A 21,432-nucleotide genomic window follows, 5' to 3' on the forward strand; every position below is an offset into this window, starting at 1 on the left:
AATGATGCAGATTTTTAAAGACAGAGTTGAGTGAAGTGCATTAAGGCATTAATGCTGAAGTCTGTAAAAAGAAAGTAATTTTTAAATAAGAATATGCATAAATAAGAGCTTATAAGAAATCATACGCTAGAGGCAGTGCTTGTGACAAGGTGCTGGGATGTTAACTAATTACCAACCTTTTCCAGCCACTTGTGTCTCTCCAGAAGATATTGTTTTGCACAGCATTACTCACTGGTATTTCTTCTCTTTCCTCCATAAGGCTTTTAGAACCCTAGGATGGTTTATTTGGAGTACTTTTTGGATAATTGAAAGCTGTTCCACAGAGTAGCTTTTGAGGAACATTCTGAAGCCCAAGCCATAGGAAATCAACAGATAAGACTTCACATAGCTGTTGCTTGATCAGCCAGGGATCCCACATGCTTTTGGCTGTGTTCTGAGAACTAAGAAACTTCCGGTAGGAGATTTCTGCAAACATGTGAGTAACTTTTGTTAGAAAATATGATGTTTTCATTTTTTCAGATGGCTCATTTCCTGAGTTCAAAGAGGTCTCAAGCACCGAGAAGCCTCGTGGTCTACAATAAGAGAGGAATATTGTGGTAGTAACTCCTATGAAAATTTTTATCTGTTACTTCATTGGAAAACGCTGTTGGAAGAACTTATGAATGTCTGTTATTAGCTTTCTTTTGTGTAACCTGTACCACTCCCCCTCCTTTCCCCCCCCCCCCCCCCCTAATTTGGGAGGCATTTGGCTTAAATTAAGTTCCCTGTATGGGCTGAACTTGAGTAACTGATCACATGAGCATTTTCACTGTGTTGCAAATAGGGGTTAAAGCACACATTCCTAGAAGTCTTCATGAATATGCCTGCTTCCAGCTGTGTCTGTCCTTGTTCTCCTTTGTTTTGCATACTCTGTCTCTGCTTTTGGAGGAGTGTCACCAGATCTACTCTCAATTAGAAATAAAAATGTTCAGCTGTTCCAAGTTAGAAAAATTTGGAAGTGCCATTTTGAAATTATCAAACTACTTACATACTGTTATTTCAAACTGTATATTTCTAAGCCTGTAACAAGGACAATTTAGAGTTTTGGTCAATATTTTCTGTTTTTCCATAATTTGTTTTTCTACAATGGCAGTGGACAAAAAAAATCTAATGTTCATTTGCAGCCACTTGAGAAGTTATAGAAGGCAAATATACTGTTACACTTTTCCATAAGATTCTCTTCAAGAAACTTCATCTTTCTTCTGCAGTAAAATATGCGTGCTTGAATGAAAAGGATATATTGTCCACTGACAAGTATAATTAAGCACAGATGTTTGAGGCACCAAATAGCAACTCATATTAGCAAAGGTCTTAATTTTTATCATTTTGCTTGTGTTCTCTTTAGAGAGTTTCATTTAGAATCAGTTAAAGAGGAAGCAGCTTTTCATTTAATTGACAAATAGCGTTTTCACAATCATACATCTTTTCAGGGAACATTTTTGAGACCCTTTTTTCTTCCTATGAGCAGTTGCTTGGTGAAGTAAAAGACAAGTTCTCCAGAATAACTTTTTAGTATTTAATGGTGTGGTACGTGCAGTGGCTATGGCATCCTGACTACCAGAAGCAAATAATAGATCATCCTAATCAGAAGCAGATGTGTACGTGTGATAAATTCATTGCATATCCTCTTTTTATTTTTTTCTTTAGAATTTCTTTCTAACATTGCTGAGTTCCCAGATCTGGGCCAACTATAAATAGTGAGAAGTCTCTGTGTCATCCACTGCAAAAGTGTGGATCATCACAATTGTGGCATTTTTCATTATTTTCACCTTTTAAGGAAGTATTTTAGGTTTGATGCAGTTATTTTGTCATGAGAAGTAAATATGTTTGTTCAGAGATTTTTGACATAAGGAGTTTTTTTTTTTCATTCTTATATTCAAAATGAACATGTTTTTTATTCAGCCCCTTCCTGTAATTAATTCCTATTACAACCTTATGATCTCTCCAAAAAATGATTCTCAACCACTTTTTGAAACTGCAAGTTTCCAGTTTTTACATGTTTCTGTTCTTCTGTATGTTCCATGACTTTGCTGGCAAGACTGGGTGCAGTGGGAAAAGGAGAGAATTCAAAAGAACTTTGATAGCAGCAAAGCAGCTTTAAGATAATGATCTGTTTCTTCTGCTGAGCAAGAAAAATACCTAAATACATAATTTTTGGTGATTTAACCAAAGGACATATTAGTTTTGCTGGCAGCAAGCATCAATTCTATATTAAAGTTACTCAGAAAAGAATTAATACAATATTTATCATCACTTGATCAAAATCACTTGGTTATATCTTAGGTTCCATTTGTATCAGCCTTTGAGTACACACACACGTCAGTATAGTGAGACTGTCCTGTTACAAGGATTGCCTTTGTAGTTGTAACTTCCTAAAGATGTCCATTCAAGAATATTCAAATGGCTGAATATTTTGAAGAGAATGGAAGTGACCTATGGTGTTTTTTTCTCCCCTCTTTCTCTCACTTGTATTTGTGACAGAAATAGGCATGATAAATGATTAGCAACAGCTGGACAGTTAGTACTAGAGTCTGTGGGTCTGCTGAGCCTGAAAGCCTTCGGCTCCACAGGAAATATGAGCACTATGGAAACAGCTCCCAAATTATGGAGGTTTTGGTTGCATGTCTTTCACCAACTGGAGGGTATTCTTTCAAACAGTGACAACGGCTGTGTTTCAAATAAGAGACAAACTCAGGACCACCTTCTTTCTAAAACAAAATAAATCAGCTGTTGGAAGAGGACTGTTGAAGAGAAACATCTGGAGGAAATGCCACTCTGGTTTCAGACTTGCTTTTGGAATACCCTAACATACATCTTCCAGGATATGATACTGTGTTTCATCAGACAACATCACAATGAGATCATACATCTGAATATGGACTGCAGGCTAGCTTTATGAAGCATGGTGATTGCTATGTCCGATTCTGTTTCCTGAGTGAGTAAATTAGGAATATTTCTCATCCAATCATGAGAAATTGGATCATTACTTTGATGTTAGAATGGAATCCTAGATTAGTACAAAAATGATTAGTTCACAAACTCTGAATTTATGTGAGGGTAGAAGACAACATCTGTAACCAGAAGCAGTTCTGAGATATCAACAGAGTTGCAAAGACAAACTACAACTAAATCCAGTACAGAATTAAGGTGAGAAAAATTTATGGTACAAAACAGTGAAAATGCCATGATTTTGTGGAGCCATCTGTAATCTGAGACTGTGGACTGCTACAGAGGAGAGCAAATAACAAGACTGATCTGTCTTTACATGTACCTGTTAATATTTTCTAGAGCTCCTTCCACATATGCTCTTAGCGTGAATACAAAATATATCCATTCCTCATAATACATCTTCATGAATTTATCAGCCTTTTTAAGAATTCGAGAGAATAAATAACTTTCTGGCAAATTCTCAGATCTCTCATTGTTAAAATGTTGACCTAAAATGTCATTGATACCGACATAATCTTCATAATTAGTTACTTGGTAGCTGCGTATCTATGATTTCGTAGCAGTCGGGTCTGATACAAGTTAAGACATTTGTATTTTAAAGAATTTCTTTTGCTTTTGGTATATGTAGAGCTTGCAGCAACATGACCATCTGAATGTTATCATCGTATAGTTTGCAAGGAGGTTTTTTTTAAAGTTATAGCTACATGAAGAAGGAATATTCAGACTAGGCAGAACACAGAGTATGTAGGGAATATATTACTACGAATTCCTCCAATTAAAGGTAAATGTATCTGTCCTTGTTCCTGGATTTTGCTGAAATATGTTACATCTATTCACCTGCCTTCTTCTGTATAGTGATATGTGTAATAGGTATCATAAGCAATTAGTTGCAAATTGTTGCTATAAAATCTGCAGTGAAATGAAACAATCTGTTGCTGTCCTACTTAGAGATGTTTCTGTGAGTTATCTTGGCTCTGTTTTAGAGTAGTGTGTGTAAGAGATTTAGTATTTTCTTTTTTAAGGCTTTGATTTTGACATTACCTAATTCTTTCTTTTTCTTTTTTTCTTTCTTTCTTTTTTTTTTTTTTTTTCTGAAATGTTGTAATCGTAAATTGATGTATTTGAAATGTAATTAAGCTTTTGGCCACTTGGACACTGCAGAATCAACACCCAAAATACATCTATGATCTATGTATATACATATTTTAATCTCATATTCATGGAGATATGTCTTTTGTTACAAAGTGGACCTGGATCATTTGTTCTCTTATACACTTAATTTTTCATTAACTTATTTCAACTTATTTTTAAAAAAGTATGCAGCCTATATAGTCAAGGTTGGGGTGTGAAAATTGTTTTCTTTTTCACTGAGTGCTTATCAGACAAGAGCAGGAGGTGCCTCACAGTATAGTCTGTTCTGGCTGCATTGCTCCTCCTGTTGTCAAAGAATATTGGTGTTCAACTCTGAGTTGCTAAGATACATAGTTCATGAAACTATAGTGTGCTACAACAATACAATGAGAGATTCTTTAAAAAAGGAAATCTTCTGCAAAAGAGCCTTGTTATTAAAACAGTGATATATTAAAGTTGTAAAAGATCAGCGATTTCCTAAGAAAGGAATAGTATCTACCAAGCATTTTTTTCCTTTTATTGAGACAGTAGTTCCAAAAGTTAAGGGAAGGCAACGTGCCCATCTTCCACATATTTGTGGTTTGCCTCCAACTAAACATGATAATCTTTTTCTTTGTGGGAGAGGACTATAAAAGCACATGTATCAGTTATCTTATGCCAAATGCATAAATGTTTATATAAGAACAGTATGGACAGTAAAAATTATTCTTTAATAGCTCCCATATCACAAAGGATTCAGAAAACCACCCATGTCCTGGAAGACCATGGAAGCATATATTTGGCTACAGCATAGCCTTGAATTTTAGTGAACATGAAAGTCAACTCATACTTGAATATTCCTATTAGAGATTCACTCTTCAAGTTTATATTGGTTAGAGAATTTCACAAAAAATACCAAGAGATTGGCTAATTTATGAACTGAATTTTATTCCTTCTTAATTTGTAAACAATCTTCCAGAGATTTTTACAATTTAGAAGTTTGCAATAAAACATCTGAGCTAGTTCTTTCAAATAAGCTTTGCATGCATGAAAACTCAATGTCTGTAATTATCCCATCTTCTGCTAAACAACAACAACAAAAAATCTGTGAGAACACTAAAATGTGACCTGGTGATCTGGGTTGTGCAGATTTTGGGAGAATACTAGCTCCACTGACTTTTGGTACACCTGGGAGCATTGCTATGTTTAATAGGCAGTGTTATCTGTTAGTGATTTAAATGCTTGAGAATGGTGGTTTGGTTCAGGTCAGCAGTGTGCCTAGGCCAGCTCTCCTGTCACAGGGGCTGCTGAGCAGGTTGTTTGCTGTGGCACAAGCAGAAAAAGTCATGATATTTCCTCTGATCGTACTTTCCTGATCTCAACACTCAAAAATGCTCTCCATTCCAGCTTTACCTGTTACTGTATGAAGAACCAGCTCCTAATACTTGTTTTGAAGCTGGCCTGCCTCAGCAGTATTTTCTCTCCCTGAGCTCTTGTACCAGAAGGTCTGAGAGATAATCAGTTCTCACGTATGTTCCCCATGCTTTGCTCTTCAGGCTATTCTCTGGGCTGGAGAACCAAGGCCTGTTCTAACTCTTTGTGTAGTGGCCACATACCTGTAATGACTGCTTGCTGAATGGTTGTTTGGGGCTCCCCATGGCTTGATTTTAGCAGTGGGCAGAGAGTGCTGGACGCACAGTTCCAGATGGTTCTAGATGGTTCCAGGTGGTTCTAACGGATCCCAGCAGGGCGGACCAATCAGGTAAAAGCACCTGGTGCCTCAGTGAGAACAAAGGGCAGAGTGCTGCACAGGTGGGGAGGGAAAACGAATTTAAAAAAGTGAGTGAGGGATGTAATTCTGAGTTATGTGCTCAGAGAAGAAGGTTGGGAGAAGGTTCCCTCACAGCTCCTGTAGAGGCTACAGAAGGGGGAATGTTTTCCTGTAGCTTATAGAGAGGAAAATGTTGCAGTGGATTTCTGCACAGAGAATTCTATGCTGGCATCAGTTCCAGGAGCTGTGGCTTGGGAGAGCCTGCACTGGAGCGGTTTTTCTGACAGAAAGTGCAATCATGAAGAGCCTGTGCTGGAGCAGTCTTCCTGACAGGAACTGTGGCTTTGGAGAATGCACACTGAAGCAGAGTTTTACTGACAGAAAGCATGGCACTGGAGAGCCATCTTGGAGTAAATTCTCCTGACAGGAACTGTGGTGGTAGAGAAGATCTGCACTGCGGCATGTTTTCCTGTCACAGACACTGTGGCTTTGGAGAGTCCGTGCTGTACTTTATTTTTCCTCATAGAAGTTTTGGCCATGCTTGAGTAGATTTTTCCTGACAAAAGCTGTGGCTGTGGAGAGGACTTGTACTAGGATACGTTCTCCTCTGTCAGGAGCTGCAGTCTGTGGAGAGCTGGTGCTGGAGTAGTTCTCCTGACAGGAACTGCAGCCTATGGCCAGCTCACATTGGAGCAGAGTATTCCAGAAAGACTCGAGTCCAAGGAGAGGACCCACACTGGGGCAGGTGAAAAATGTGAGTAGAAGGAAAGGGGAGAGATGAAGTAGGTGCGAGTGGGGCAGACAGAGGTGCTGGGAAGGAAGAAGTGATGTGGGACTGGGGGGGAAAGCATTGGCGGGAAAGGTGTTGTTTTGAATTGTTTTTTTTCTTACTTCAAATCTGTTTTAATTGTCAACAAATTAAATCAATTTTTCCCAAGTCAGGTCTATTTTGCCTAGATTGTAACTGATAAAAGTGATCCCCTGTTTTTTTTTTCTCTTGACCTATGAGTTTTTCATCTTATTTTTATTCCATCCTCCTGAAGGAGGGAAAGTGAGAGAGCAGTTGGATGGGCGTATGGCAGTCTGCAGTGGTCAGCTTGCCACAGAGATTCAGACATCTTTCAGTCCCACAGCATTACTTGTGGTATAAGGGGGCAAGGGAATTGGGTCTGTAAAAAATCATAGTCAATATTCAGGGCAATGTTCAAGGTATAAATGAATCACAAATTTAAATAGCTTAATTACATTGTTCTCTCTTAAATTCAATTTCCTAAAGCCTGGTTAACTTTTCTTCTTGTGTTATTTATTTATTTATTTATTTTTAAATTTCAGGGTGCAGCTCACTGTGACAGTTGTGTTGAAATATGACTCCAGTATCCAGTACCTGCTGAAAAGTCAAGGAGGTAAGGAATTACATATTTACTTTTTCCAGACTTCAAACTGAATTGGAATTTCTCATGCTGTGTCTAAGGAAAGGACCTGGCTCTTGCTTGCCCAAATATCTCCCTGTGTCCCTGGAAGTTGACAGCTATTACAAACTCAATGTTATAGCTTGTGATCTTGCCACATAGCCCTTTCTTATCACCTCTTCTCCATGAGAATCCTTAATGTACTGCACAGAGGGCTTCTCTATGATGGAAGAGTTTGAAAAGGGCCAAGGATGTTGTCTTAAATATGTGAGGTTGTATTAATTTTAGATAAAGTAAATGAAGAATCTAGTGACTTACCAGCACTACAACCTTATTTTTTTTTTACGCTATGAGTAGAGATGTGAAAATGAAAAATAAATTAAGAACAGAAGGTTTTGTTATTTTGGGCAGAGTAATGTTTACTTTTTATGGTCTGTTATAACTTTAGAGGAAGAGAAAAAAATACTAATACTTATATAAATATGCTAATGCTTATATTTAAACACCATTATGAAATGTATGCGATAGCACTTAAAATTATATATAAAAGTTATGTGGCTATTAACCTACTACACAAGAAGAGAACAAAAATAACAGAGCTATTTACTTTCATGAGACATATCTTTCTGAACTGTACTTTTCTCTTTATTCTCTCAGGTAAGTTTATTTCATGTGCACAAATCAGCCATAAATGTACACACTGTTTGCATCATAGACATGTCTGTGGGATAACAGGATGTAATATCTGTTTTGCGAAATAACGTCTAATTTTGTGTGTGTGCTTGCTGTGATCACAGAAGGCAGTTCTGAAATTAGTAAAACAGAATTTAAGTATCATCACAGATGGATGAAAATAAGATGTTGAATATGTATATTGTGTAGCTAAGACAAAACTGTTTTTTCTCAGAAAATCAAATTCTGATCTAGAACTACAAAATACTGAACATCTTCAGAAACAGGCCACGTCTCTGCAACAATATTCATAAAAACTCTTTGGCATTTAACTTAATAAAGCAGAGAGAATTGTTTGTACTATCAATGATATAAGGTTAGACTAAGTTTGAAATTCTAGCTCTTCTAATTACTAATTGATCTTTTTGCATTGGATTCATCTGGGCCATAATCTTACCCATCTGTGTATTTGTCTGAGACTCCATGAAGGCTGAAGCATAATCATTAGGTTAAATTAGATTAACATGCTTTGCAGTGCACATTTTCTTAGTTTTTCTGTCTAATGAAAATTAACCTTCTAAGTAAAGCTCACACAAATATTCTGACTTATTTACTTCAATTGTGATTACATAAATACTTGGTGCAATGTACAAAAAATGTTATCTATTTAGACGACCTTTCCTAAAGTCTTTTTGTATGCAATGTGTCATAATGTCTTTTCCATATCAGGTCAGTGTAATAAATCTTCTATTTTGTAAACTGGCATTTTTTCATCTTCTTAGATAGACTATTGCACAACTTTTTTTTTTCTAAGCAAACTTTGTTTCTGTTGTAAGTGTAACAGCAATTGCTATGTAGAACAAGTCAATAACCAGCTGCCCTCCTGTTGCAGTGATTAATAACCATGTGTTGACAGCAATGCTTTCGAAGTCAAGAGCAGAGGTTTATAAAAGCATAAAATACACGAAGTTACAGAATTAAAAACTTAAAATACAGAGTTATAAAGGCAGCATTTCTCCAGAGTAAGCTAGAGGGTGGATTTGCTTGTGGTCATTTTAGTTGTTCAAGACAGTTCTGAGTATTTTGCCACTTCATCATTTTTGAACTCATAGTATACTTGGTACTGTAAATAAGGCTGATGTAAACAAGCTTGGCAATCAGTGAGATTTTTAATGTTGGAAAGGTTGTGAGTCGGGTATGTCTCTGCATGAATACAGTTTTAGTCTTTTGAACGCAACTGGATACGGGGATATATGCATTGCTTTTCCATCTTTCTTCTTGTCTAGATTAAGCCTTATATTTAGATTAAGCCTTATATTTACTTCCACATTTTGGGGCCAGGAACATCTGCCTTTGAATGCAAATATTCAAAACCTATGCTGGTGTCATCTGATATTTTCAGAAGACTTTTGTGTTGATCTTTCATGGTTAAGGTCTTGAGTATGTAATGTGATCCTATTTATGAAGACAATGAAATCAAGTAGTTCTATGTGTTGCCAAAGGGGCTGTGTTTATGCTTCAGTGTTTTGAAATTAAGGAAGCTGTGTCAGTGGTACAACTCTGCTCAAAAAAAAAAAAAAAAAAAATACTGAGGTCCAGTGTATATATAAGGTCATTCACATTGGTATACCCATAAAATGCAGAGTGTTTTTTGTTTTTTTTTTGTGTTTTGTTTTTTGGAGAGATCTCCAACCTTTTTCATGGAAAAGGTGATCCATTGTTTGTGAAATAATTAGGAAACTGCAATGTCTCCTATGGCATTGGACTTAAAACCTCTGGTAGATGAACAGAGAAGAGTGGAATAATCCCAAAAGTTAATGATACTGGAGTGCTGACTTGCTCAAGGAAGGACTGCTGCTTTTCAAGTGTCTCCATGTTTAAAGGAGTGAACTGATTGATAGAAACCTCAGCGCAATGTTGTGTGATCACAACAGTGCTTGTTGTAATGATTTTTTTCTTCTAAAAACTGCTTCCTGAACAGTTCTTTTTTTTTTTTCTGTTAATGTTAGTTTATGCCTGCTGGTCATATTTGTTTATATTCATTTTTGCAAAACAGAAGGCAAAGCAAAGTACTGCAAAGCATTGGCAATCAATTTTAGAGAACCAGTGTTGATGTCCTCTTGCAGCAAAAGCATTTCACTTACATTCCTTATTTCTTTGAAGTTTGCTACTGTAATGAGTGTTTTAAATGCCAGAAGTTAGCTGTAAATATAGATGTAGCTGTAAGTATGAATATATACACAACTGCTCCTCCCACTTCACCCCAAGAGAGAAAATACTGTTATTTAAAGACTTTCAATGAGTTCACCCTGCTACTTATGCATCCCCTAAAATCTACAGCATGGGAAAACCATGTATTTTTCTGTAGTGTTGTGATTACTGAAAAGAGAGAATGCAGAAAGCACTGTACTGCTTAGAAGTGGGGAAAGGCCCATTTATGTCTTGGTTGGTATCTGAAGGACAAATTCATAAGCATAAATGAAGTGTGGTGTATAGTTTGTGCACTTGGATCAAAACTGCAGCTCTGGATCTAATCAGTTGAGCACAAGATCCGACTTCAATTGATGTGCATATATCTGTAACTGTTTACCATCTTAAGCTGTAACTGATAACAGAACTTCCAATGAGCTGTGATTTGTGGAGAAAACTATCACAGTAAATCATGCAAATCCATATATTAAAAGCTCTCAGATATAGCAATGCAGTCTCTTAGGGAGACGGTAGACTCTTATTCTGTGTCTCAAAGTTAAACAGGATTTGCCTGAGGGATGATGGGGAATTAGAGGTCAGTAGAATTAGACTGATTTACACTAGTTGAGAATCTGGTGAATTCTCAGATTGGAAGTGAACTTCCGATCACTCCTTGAACACTAGACACAAATTTCTTTCTAACATTTTTTCCTCTCCACTTGTCTCTATTGCTGACATTAAATATTTAAAAGAAACTTGTTCTCAAGTAAGGAAAGCTTCCGTAACAGCTGAAGTTTTCCATAATTTTGTATGGATTATGCAATTTAAATGGACAGAATTCAATCTTAGCTGCCTATCGTGTTGTTCATAATTGCAGTTACTTTACAGAGTGTATTTTTGTAGCCTTTGCACATAGGATTTCTACAACTGAGAGTGTTTGCATACCATATAGCATCTGGCTCCATTTTTACAGGGTCTTAAGAGAAGCAGTCAGGAACAACATACAACTCCCTAAAGTCTAAAAATGATTGTATTTCAGTAATCTCTTATGCTATAATCGCTATCTCACATAAATGTAATGATCATATAGGATTGGAAATGAAACTCAGAGGAAGTGTCCATAGCATGCAGACACTGGATCTTCTGTCTAGCAAAGAAGAAACATTAAAGATAAAGAATACTTAAATATGTTGAAATCTTTTTTTCAACATAGTTTTAGTTCAAATAATGTTGGAAGAATTGTGAATATCATATCTGGCCTATGTATAAAGCTGTGCAAGATATAAATTACATTCACTTAAGTACAAGAGGTTGGTCATTATTTCACATTATGAATCTTATACTTCTATTTTCTTCATAACAAGAAGCAAACTGTTTCTTTTACATGTGTGGTATAGATGCTTCATTGTAACATGCTGGAATGAAGCCTAACTTTATCAAGCCAGAAGTTGGGCTCATAGTTTTAGTCTTCCACAAAAGTGTCATTGACTGAAGTGAGTGCTTTGCATGAATTTAAGAAGGTCAGAGGGAGTGGGACAAAATACCTAATGGAGCAAGCTGCTTACAGCAATTTTAAAATAATGTCCCACAGCTGTGAGGAACTTCCAGTGTAAGTCACGTGTAACCCTTTCCGATCCATACAGCAGCTCCAGAGTAAAATCCCATCTTCAAAGTGATTGCTGAAAAGAGGAAATAATTAGTCACTGGTGAGGCTTCAGCCATTCATAAGCAAAGCTATGGTTGAGGATGTAATTTTGTTATAGAGTGAACCTTAAAGCTAAAACTTACCCAGGTGTAGCATACATCCATTTTTTTTGGTAGTGTTTGTCTTTTGTTCTGTATTTCACAAATCTGCCCTTTTATCTTTTGAACCAATCTCATATCTTCTTCTGCTATCCTTGACTTGAAGGCTGGTTGCATGATAGAATGTTGGGTAATCCTTTTTGTCATCTGATCTTAGAGAAATAGTAGACAGTAGAAATCTTTCTGCTCCTTTTGTGGGCCCTGTACCTGGGTGGCCTGCTGAGGTTAAGCATCTTTTGCTATCCATACAGAATCTGGTTTTTATGTAGAACGAGCAGTTAAAAATAGAGGAAACCTACTTTGTTTTCTATATTACTGTCTGTGAGGTGTATTCTTCACTGCAAATTTATTTCCCTGATAATGAAATCATATCATAATTACGCTTGGGTTAATATCACAGAGCATAGTACAGCACCACCAGGAAGGTGAGGTGTTTAGGAATTTGTATCAGCAATGTGAATAAGTAACTCTTATGCATACGGGAAAATATGAAAGGGTTTATTAGCTCAGGTTCCTGCAGTTTGATGGCTCAGAAAAAGGAAATAGAAGCTTGTATCTTCTATTTGATAAGTGCTATGTTTTTTCTCAACTATTATCATGCAGAATAGATTTCAAACAAAATAAAAATGAGGGGCTTATTGAATTAAGGCTGTAGATTTCAGCAAAACCGGATCCATCTGTAGGGCATAACCCCCAAATAGTCATGCTTCTTTTGGTGATATTGAAAATTAAAGTAAGGGCTGTTTTTCTTTGGGGCTTGTGGAAAATTAAAGGTTGTTATCTGTTAGGACTGTAGACCTTCTGCCAAATGAATTTGCCAGTATGTGAGCCATCTCAGAAGGGGCTAAAATGGCAAATGCATTCTCAGCAACTGCAGTGAAGAGTTTCTTTTTGATTAGTCCTTTCTGGTGTTTCTAGAAGCTAGCTTTAATTCATTTAATTTCTTCAACTTCCTCATTCTTAAAAAAACATACATACTAGTTTGCTTATATTTCCAGTTATGTTACAGAACAAAGGTTCCTGTCTTGAAAACACCTTTTTTCAAGGTGAGAGGACACTATGCTACATAAAATGTATTAAGGAAAGTGCCAGCAAATCAGCAGCTCAGTCTGTACAAAGCAGGGAGAATAGGAATGCTGCTGTTTTCAAACAATACAACATCTTTTTCCATCTTCTTCAGTAAGTCTTGACTTAAAAATAGATAAATAAAATTCTATTTCCAGTTTAATTGACATTTTCAAAGGAAAAGGAGTATGAGAGCTAGTATGTCCTTTTTCATATTAATTTTTCAAGTGCTTCTCCTTTCTTATCACCTAACTTTTTTTTCTACTGTCTTCTGGCTTACCTTAAACTGTGATCCAAGAGAACTTAAACTGTGCTGCCTCAAAGTGTGCATAGCTGAATTTTTCTTGGAAAATATCCTGGGAAAAAATGTCATTTTATTTTTCCATGCAGCCTAGAAGATTTGGAGGATTGAGCTTGGTAGCATTTTCATTCCTGTACGCCCCAGGAATGGGATATAATTTCCTGAAGGAATCTGGATGTAACTGAGAACTCTAGAGACTTTAGTTGTATAAAACTGCAATAATTCTGGATAGTTTTTTGAGGAATAAATAGTTACATCTGATTTTAGTATTACTTTGATGTTTTCTGGAACATAAACTCAAAATGGGACTAAGAGCTGAGACAAATTGAAAATCTAGCTGCACATCTATCTATATTTAAGTCTTCCATTGAATATGCAGGTGTATTTTCATTTTAAAATCTCGTTCATGTAGGTAGTTAAGCTCAATATATACTTCTTTGCCCTTTGTTTCCCTTTGTACTTGGTATCCATGTAAGGCAGTTGCATAGTTCTTTCACAACACAACAGCAGTGCTTTGTGTAAGATCTTTTTGTAGAGCTTCTGGTAACCAGAAGCCTGAGGTAAACAAAGCCCAAATGGGGAAGAACTCTGTGAGGAATTCCGTTCAGATGCATGGCTGGGTCCTGAGAGACAAAGAAAGGCTGTTGAGAAAGGTTAGGATATTTCAGGAAAACAATTAAGGTTTATTACTCGTGTTTCATGTTTTAGAACAGGAGAAGTTCTGCTATCTTGTATCGTATTCCAACTTGGAAAATAATTATTCTCTAATTACATATTTGGGGTAATATTTTCTCACTTGTTTTAGACAATGCCTTTAGCTTCTATGAGTTTTTAAGTGATACAGCCTAGTATCTCTTTCTTGTAGTTATTTAGAATATTCTTTGCTGTAAGTCTAGTATGATTTGCATGCTAACTAAACGTTGGTAGGACTTTAAAAATAAAAACAATGTATGTTTGTGTGCAAGTATATATAATACAAGTGTATCTGAAGGCTTCTGTTCTCACACAAGAAAAAACTAACACACACTTTGTCTGTCTTGGGTAAGAACATAAAAATATTGAGTGTAATCAGTACCAAATTTATTTCTGGCTGACTGGGGAAAAGAAGACTTATAGTACTTTAGCTATTACTAAATAGGAAGAGTATTTATAAATAGAAGTTACATCTGAAATCATATATGTGAAGAACAAAGAGATTACTATATGTATATGTTAATGTGGGCTGATAACTGAAGGTCAGAGTACATCGTATGTGAGAGAATGAGGTAGAGATTCAGGATCCGTGGTAGATAATATTTTTTTCTGGTGTTTTCAGAGATTGTGTCATAGTTAACTTTAGATATGACTGTGGATGCTATCAAACAGAAATCTAGTGTGAACAACAGTATAGCAAATTGCATGGCCTCAAAAGATCAGGAATGCTTTTCTAACCCAAAGGTCTGGATGTGTCACCAAACCCTCATATTAGAAATTGAACAAGATAGAAGTCTGACATAAAATCTTCAGTACTTGCAGCCCTCCAAAATGCATAAAGTTATCAGCATGTATATTCAATAATGCCAACACTCTGCAGGTCATTTTGGTTTTGAACTAGAATGCAACTTATTTATCCAAGATATATTCCCTGTTGCCTACAGTAATCCATTTGCCCTCTAAAGTTGAATCATTTTGTAAGCAATAATGTGGATATGTGCATTAGCACACATAGTTGGGCTGATCTATGTGATAACCTTTTACCTTGAATGAAAAATGTGCAGATGAAATCTGCTCTAAGTATAACTCAAGTACTGAGCTGGACTTTGATAAGGAAAAATGTCAGTGAATGTTGAGGCTGATCCAGTATTTCCTCAATTATTTGTAACAGTTTTTCATCCCATAATTACTGTACAGTATCATTTGGTGGCAAAAGAAATAGGAAAGACACGGAAAGTATTTCATTTTCAAATAAATTATTAGCTAGGAGGTAATATCTGATTTAATCTCATTAGATACCTGTAATAAATGTTTAATTTCTTGCTTGCTATAACAATTGTTTTATTATGCTAATTAAGTTTTCTAACAATGAAACATTTGTTAGAACGTACAGCATGAACAATTTTGTGAAGTTACTTTGTTTAATACTTATAAAAACATACAGCCTGGATAGCTACTGTATTACATTACCACCGTTTGTGATAAATAGAACAATTATTAAGTGGTAATACTTCAAATTATTTAAATAATCCAAACAAATATTAAAGACCAGACCCGGGAATGATGACCTCAAAAGGTGCTAGGATATGACTGAAAAAATCTTAATTTAGTAAATCTGTATCAACAAAAAGCATGTAAAAAAAAGAATGTAGTATGAAACTAGCACTGTGATAAAAGGGAGAACTTTAATTATGAAAAAATGGGATACAGAAGCCCCCTGGAATAGATAGAAAGAAAACGGTCCTGTGCAAGCAGATATCACTGGATCTGGAAAGAATTTTTCCATCAGAATCCATTTCTGCTAAGAAGAATGGTTTTAATTCAGTCAATTGGGATGGCATTTTTAGTGGTCATAGTTACTTTCACTGGAAAAATGAGATATACAGTTTTTTAGACTTGTGAATTCTTGCCTGGTGACTCTGTGGAACTGTCACAAGGCCAGGGCTGTCCCTGTGGCAAGGACCTCAGCTTTCAGGGGGACTTGTTACTCTGTATCATGAGGACTTCCATTGCTGTAAAGCAGGAGGTGGGCAGCCAGACAGGAATGTGAAAGTCAGAGGCCTATCCACTGAGAGCATGTTTTCTTCAGGTCCTTGGTCCACCAATTCCAGTGTGTCCCCCTTTAAAAACTGTGTCAGGGGGGTCATAATGGTTTAATGAGGCCACTGGTGACTTTTGCTGATCATCCAACTTAGAAATAAATAAACTGGGGAAAACACAATTCACTGATGGGCAAAACTGTAGAGAAGTTCAGGTCTGTGAAGAAGACTGAGCTGGAGTTGGGAGTGCCATATCTGGGTAGACTTGCACTTTTTTTGGAGCAAGCACCATGCTTTTTCAAGTCACAGAGCAGAGCCTTGAATGTTGCATCTGTGTCTGCACGAAGTGTGTGTGCGTCATGGAGTAGAAGTCTTACAATATAAATAGCTATCTAATCACCTAGTCTGTTCTGCTTAGTAGCTAAATTGGAGATTTTTCTGTTACCAAGTAACCAAGCTGCTGCTGCTCCACTAACTTTCCAGTGACTGACTGAAATAAGCTGATATTCCTAAACATAGCTGCATGATCCTTCAAATATCTTAATTTCTTGTTCAAAGTTTCAAACAATTCCACTCTAGAATATATATTATTCGTTACTAACAAGAATATCTGTTATTGCTCAATAAAAGAGAATTAAACAGCAGATTAATATTAAAATATTAGAAACATAAAACACAGACAGCTCAGCAAAAGAATGTCCCATGACACTATGTTTGCTTAAGTTCTGAGCCTGAATTTTACAACTCTGCTCCTAATCTCTGATCTTTGTTGTGTTGTTTTTTTTTTTTTCCCTTATATATGAGCAGAAGCAGATGTTTTCCACAATCAACATCTGATCTGTACTTGAGGAATTAAGGGCATTATATACTGTCAAAGCACTGAGTGATATTTAAGTATGCAGACTCTTTTTAACCCCATACAGAACTGTAGAGGTAAGCCTCTGCAGATTGTCTTCAAACTTTAGAGTAACCTAGTATGACAGTTAAGTCTCTATAGACAATCTATGTATTTTTAAAGAAACAACTTGGTTAATTTGTAATTCCAAACAAGGGGTAGTTTCCAGCAGTGTTAACTGAGCCATGGAAAAGTTTTTATTTGCATAATTCAAAATACTTCCTGATATCAAACACATTTTAAACAATAAGCTTGAAGTCTTCTCTTAACTACTGCAGCACATTCATCTCTTGGTACTGTAGGCTAGCACCAGAGTAGGCCCAAATAGCCTTTTCTGCTTAAGACAGTCATTGCCTGATGTAAAAATTTTTGTTGTTTCAACTTATTTCCCTACTTGACCTGGACTGAAGTACTGTCGGAAGGTCAAGAAGTCAGCATTTCAGTTTAAATTTCCCTAACCACCCAGGCTGGAATGCCTGAGGAAAGAAACCATTTAGCAATAATAGCTATATTATTACTGCCACAGCACTGATGTTCTTGGCCATCAAGTTAGATGAAATTGTTGAACAGACAGAGGCTGAATAAATAAGTCATGAAGGAGCAGAGCCATCCTATAGCTCTTACTCATCCACAAGGATGTTCTATGTGAAGCTTCCCTGGTGCTGTTACTTACAATTGTAAAATATCAACAGCTTGTTTTATGTGGCCTTTGTGAAAGCACATCCAACAATTTTCTCCAAGTTCCTTGTAGTTCATACAGTCGAGATTGCTACGGACAAGGAAATTCCCAAGAGCAGTGAAATTGCCTGAATTGACAATGCTGGGAATGACTTTTCTAAATCAACATTTTCCAAAGGCATTGTCGTAAGTCTGCAAAATATATTCCAGACTGGTATTTTATGATGGAGCATTCCCCATGTTATACCCAATGGGAAAGACCGTAATCCATGCTTTCCTTGCATTAACCAGAGAGCCATACTGAAGAATATTAATTTAGAAAAGATGAACATGATGTAACATCCCATAGTAATTTGCAGCTTGAATGCCACTCATATAGCAAAGTAATAATAAAGGGCCAGATGCATCACTGAGACCACTTATGTTAGCAGATGAAAGACTGTAAATAAGAGTTTTCTTATCAAAAGGTGCAAGCCAGTCAGTAGACTATATTAATTCACTGTATGTGTTAATTAAAAATTGTTCTGATACTAATGCCATAGCATGCTTTTTTAGGAGAAACTTATCCATTAAATTTGACAGAAGAGTAGAATTCTCTAAACCTGAAATCTCCATCTTTCAGGAAAATGTGTAGCCAGGTAAGATTTTGTGAAAGATTCTTCAAAGATGCCTGGATTGTGCTTTCAGATGACTCCTGAGCAGTCACATGGAAGGCCTAAATGGTGCCCTGTTAGCTCCAGCATGTGGACGTCTGTGATGTGCATAAGTTACAAATGTTAGAGCCATACTTGCGAAGTTCTACAGGCTTTGCTCATACCTTCATTAATTTTGTGATCTGCTGAAAATCTATTAAATTTAAAACAAAAAGCCACACCACCCCTAACAGGCTACGTTCTTCTGCTTGGTGTAATAGGAGGGAGAAGAGTAGAGCATCATAAATCATCATAAACAATAATTTGGAAATGCATTGTTTTGTACTTTGCTGGCTCAAGGTGAACTTAAACAATCCAGGCATCCTGAAAGTTGAGGTAGGACTTTGCTGTGTGCCCTCATGAAGTTTAGAGGTACTGATACCTTGAGAACATGACACTTTTGTGTCTAAGAGTGATCATGGACTCTGTCCCTACCTCTCAACACATGAAAGCTAGGTGAGGTGTATCATCTCTGTATAAGGAGGAGAGAAACTATGAACCAGACAATGTATTTATTTGATCCTTGGCTTGCTATAGAGAAAACATAACTACTTGCCTTTTCAGAGCTTGTGGCACTGCCAATAACTAGAAACTGCTCTGCAAAGACAATTGGACAAATTCCTGTGACTGGAATATGTAATCAAAAAAAAAAAGTTCAGCAATATTGAGAACAGAGTGTGAGGTGGTATTATTTTACGAAGCTCCTATCTACTATCTGTTATTAGATGTCACCAGTGATGACAAGAGGCAGGTTTAAAGACTGTAGTTGATCCACAGGGACGATGGCTGCCTCCTCTTGTCTCCCTGGGGCTGGAACCCTGGGGATAGTGCTCAGCTTTTTCAGTATGCCACAGGAGAGACATCAGGCTAATGGCTTTCATTGTTTTTCCTGGAAGAGAAACAAGTTCCATGATGAAAGAAAGCTTAGCCTCAAGAAGGGACAATGGTGTGAAATCTCCTTCAGGATAGAGTGTTCATCATTTTTCTTCCACTTTTGGAGTTGTTTCAATACTTTTTCAGTGGCAGATGACAGGCTAGGCTCTAACAGTTAGTTATAAATTCCCTAGCTTTGAGTAAGTGTACTTTTTTGCTATACGCTAAAAAGAATTAATGACATCACCTCTTAATCATAGTTAATTGTTCATCCCATTATAATTCAGCTGTTCTTGGGCATTAAAGAAAAATCTGTCAGACATATTTCACCACTTTTTTTTGCTGCCAAAATTCTTGTCTACAGTTCATTTCCCTATGAAGTTAACTTCAGTCATTTTGAATTAATTTGGAAGGAATGGGTTCTCTCAGCCATCCATGCACCACAGATGCATGAAAAAACAGAAGGGCTTCGTATATGATGTACTATGATACTGCCAACAGCAGGCTACATTCCTCCTCGTGATGCAAGAAAACAATAGCTGGAGGTCTGTAGTAAACTGGATGTTAATGAACACCTTCCCAAGATCTGTTTGTGTGTGCAAATCTGGTTTACAGACAATCTTTGCTCTTCTTCACTCTTCCCTGAGTTATCTTTAGCAATAACCCAATTATGAATTTTGCTTATCTCAGACACCAAACTTATGTTTGGTACAGTTGATTCAGTTTCCACGAAACAGTTTCAAATGTGCACAAATGTCATGGCACTGAGTATTGCTATGCCATCTCTGTTCCCAGTTCCACAGTCATTTAAACGTGCTATTTCAACCAGCTCTGCAACACTTCACTTGTGCTGTAATGCTAGTATGGGTTCTTAAGTGTACTGTTAGGATTAAATTCAGGAGGAACCAAGCCTAAACCCATACCGTGAATCCCTAAGCAATGTGTAAATTAGAGATCTCTCTTATTTTCACATTTCATTTCTTACCGTTTAATATTCTGATTATTCTTTTCTCTGTATTAATCTGCCTATCCATTTGGTTTCCCTTGGATTATATTTTCTGGATTTATCCTTTCTTGAATGATTTTTGCTTTTAATCTCTGAAGAATAGAACTCTTTTTAGTTCCACAAAATTGTTACTGTTGTAATTTCCTCTGCGTGAAGCTAGAGGAAAACATAGATTTTTCACCACTGAATACTTGAAGTGCTTAGCGTGTTATTTTTCTACCATATGTCTTCATTTGCTTTATAGAGAACTAGATATACATAAAAAGTCAGCTTGCATTAAAATTTGCTGAACACCTTTAGCAATGCACAGAATGCACTGACTATAGCATGTTCCATGCTATAATCTTTCCTTTTGTGCTCTAACCATGGAAAAAAGATTACATACTGTTCACATTTATTTAGTAAATGTTAGTGAGTGTTAAATGTGCAATGGCTTCTTTCTTTCTAGATCAGGGCTGAACACTGCTGCCCTGTCTATAAGGTGGTATTTAGCTTACCCAGTGGCTTCTTAAGCTATGATCCATTTAGATCAAATTGATAACATGCTATGTTTATTGTTTTATGTTTTAAAATGAAGGATGCAAAAAACTTCTCAATATCTGGAAGTACTGATGTGACAGAATTCAGGGTCTTTGAACATTTTTTCTTGTAGGTTTCATCAGTTTTAATGATGCAAGGATCTATCCTGTATCCTGCTGTAAGTTTTGCACTGCCCATACAATATACAGCAAAGGCTTAATGATATAAAAATAGTATGAAAGACATTACTTCTTTAAATATGACAATGACTTGCATAGCTTCACATCCTTATTTTTTGTGGTATTTTATTATAATAGTGAGTTGATCAAATTCAAAGGCTGGATTGACACTCAGGTGAGCAGAAAAGATTAGTAGATCTGATACTTTTCAGCTGATTTTAGGAAAAAAAATCCTTTTTATTTTTTTGTCTAGAAAAAAGATGGAAAATTCTTGTTATAAGTCTCCACTCAGCAACCAGATCTTTCAAAGACATAAAAAGTGATAAGAATGAAAGGCAAAAAATCAAATGGCATGAACTTGTATAGACTGCATTTAATGAAGCAAGGATTTGAGGGAGAATAAAACGTAGAGGTTACATTCTCGCTGATAATATATAAAGCCTTTCCATATTACTCTAGTGTGTAATAAACACTGCACATTGGACAAAACAAAGGTGGGCAGAAGGAAAATGCGTCCTAGGAGACAGAGTGAGCCCAGACCCAGAGGCT

General features: G+C 36.5%; 1 long non-coding RNA gene across 3 annotated transcripts in view; it reads left to right on the forward strand.

Moving 5' to 3' along the window:
• The window catches only part of LOC107053809, a 43,281-nt gene extending 35,995 nt beyond the window's left edge, over window positions 1-7,286 (forward strand). For all 3 annotated transcript variants that reach the window (XR_005861347.1, XR_001467476.3, XR_005861349.1), the window contains 2 exons: window positions 520-6,623; window positions 7,202-7,286. This is a non-coding gene — a long non-coding RNA (uncharacterized LOC107053809). The remainder of the gene's footprint in view (window positions 1-519; window positions 6,624-7,201) is intronic.
• Window positions 7,287-21,432: the final 14,146 nt, after the last annotated feature.

Source organism: Gallus gallus, chromosome 7, assembly GCF_016699485.2.
Source record: "Gallus gallus isolate bGalGal1 chromosome 7, bGalGal1.mat.broiler.GRCg7b, whole genome shotgun sequence".
Taxonomy (NCBI): domain Eukaryota; kingdom Metazoa; phylum Chordata; class Aves; order Galliformes; family Phasianidae; genus Gallus; species Gallus gallus.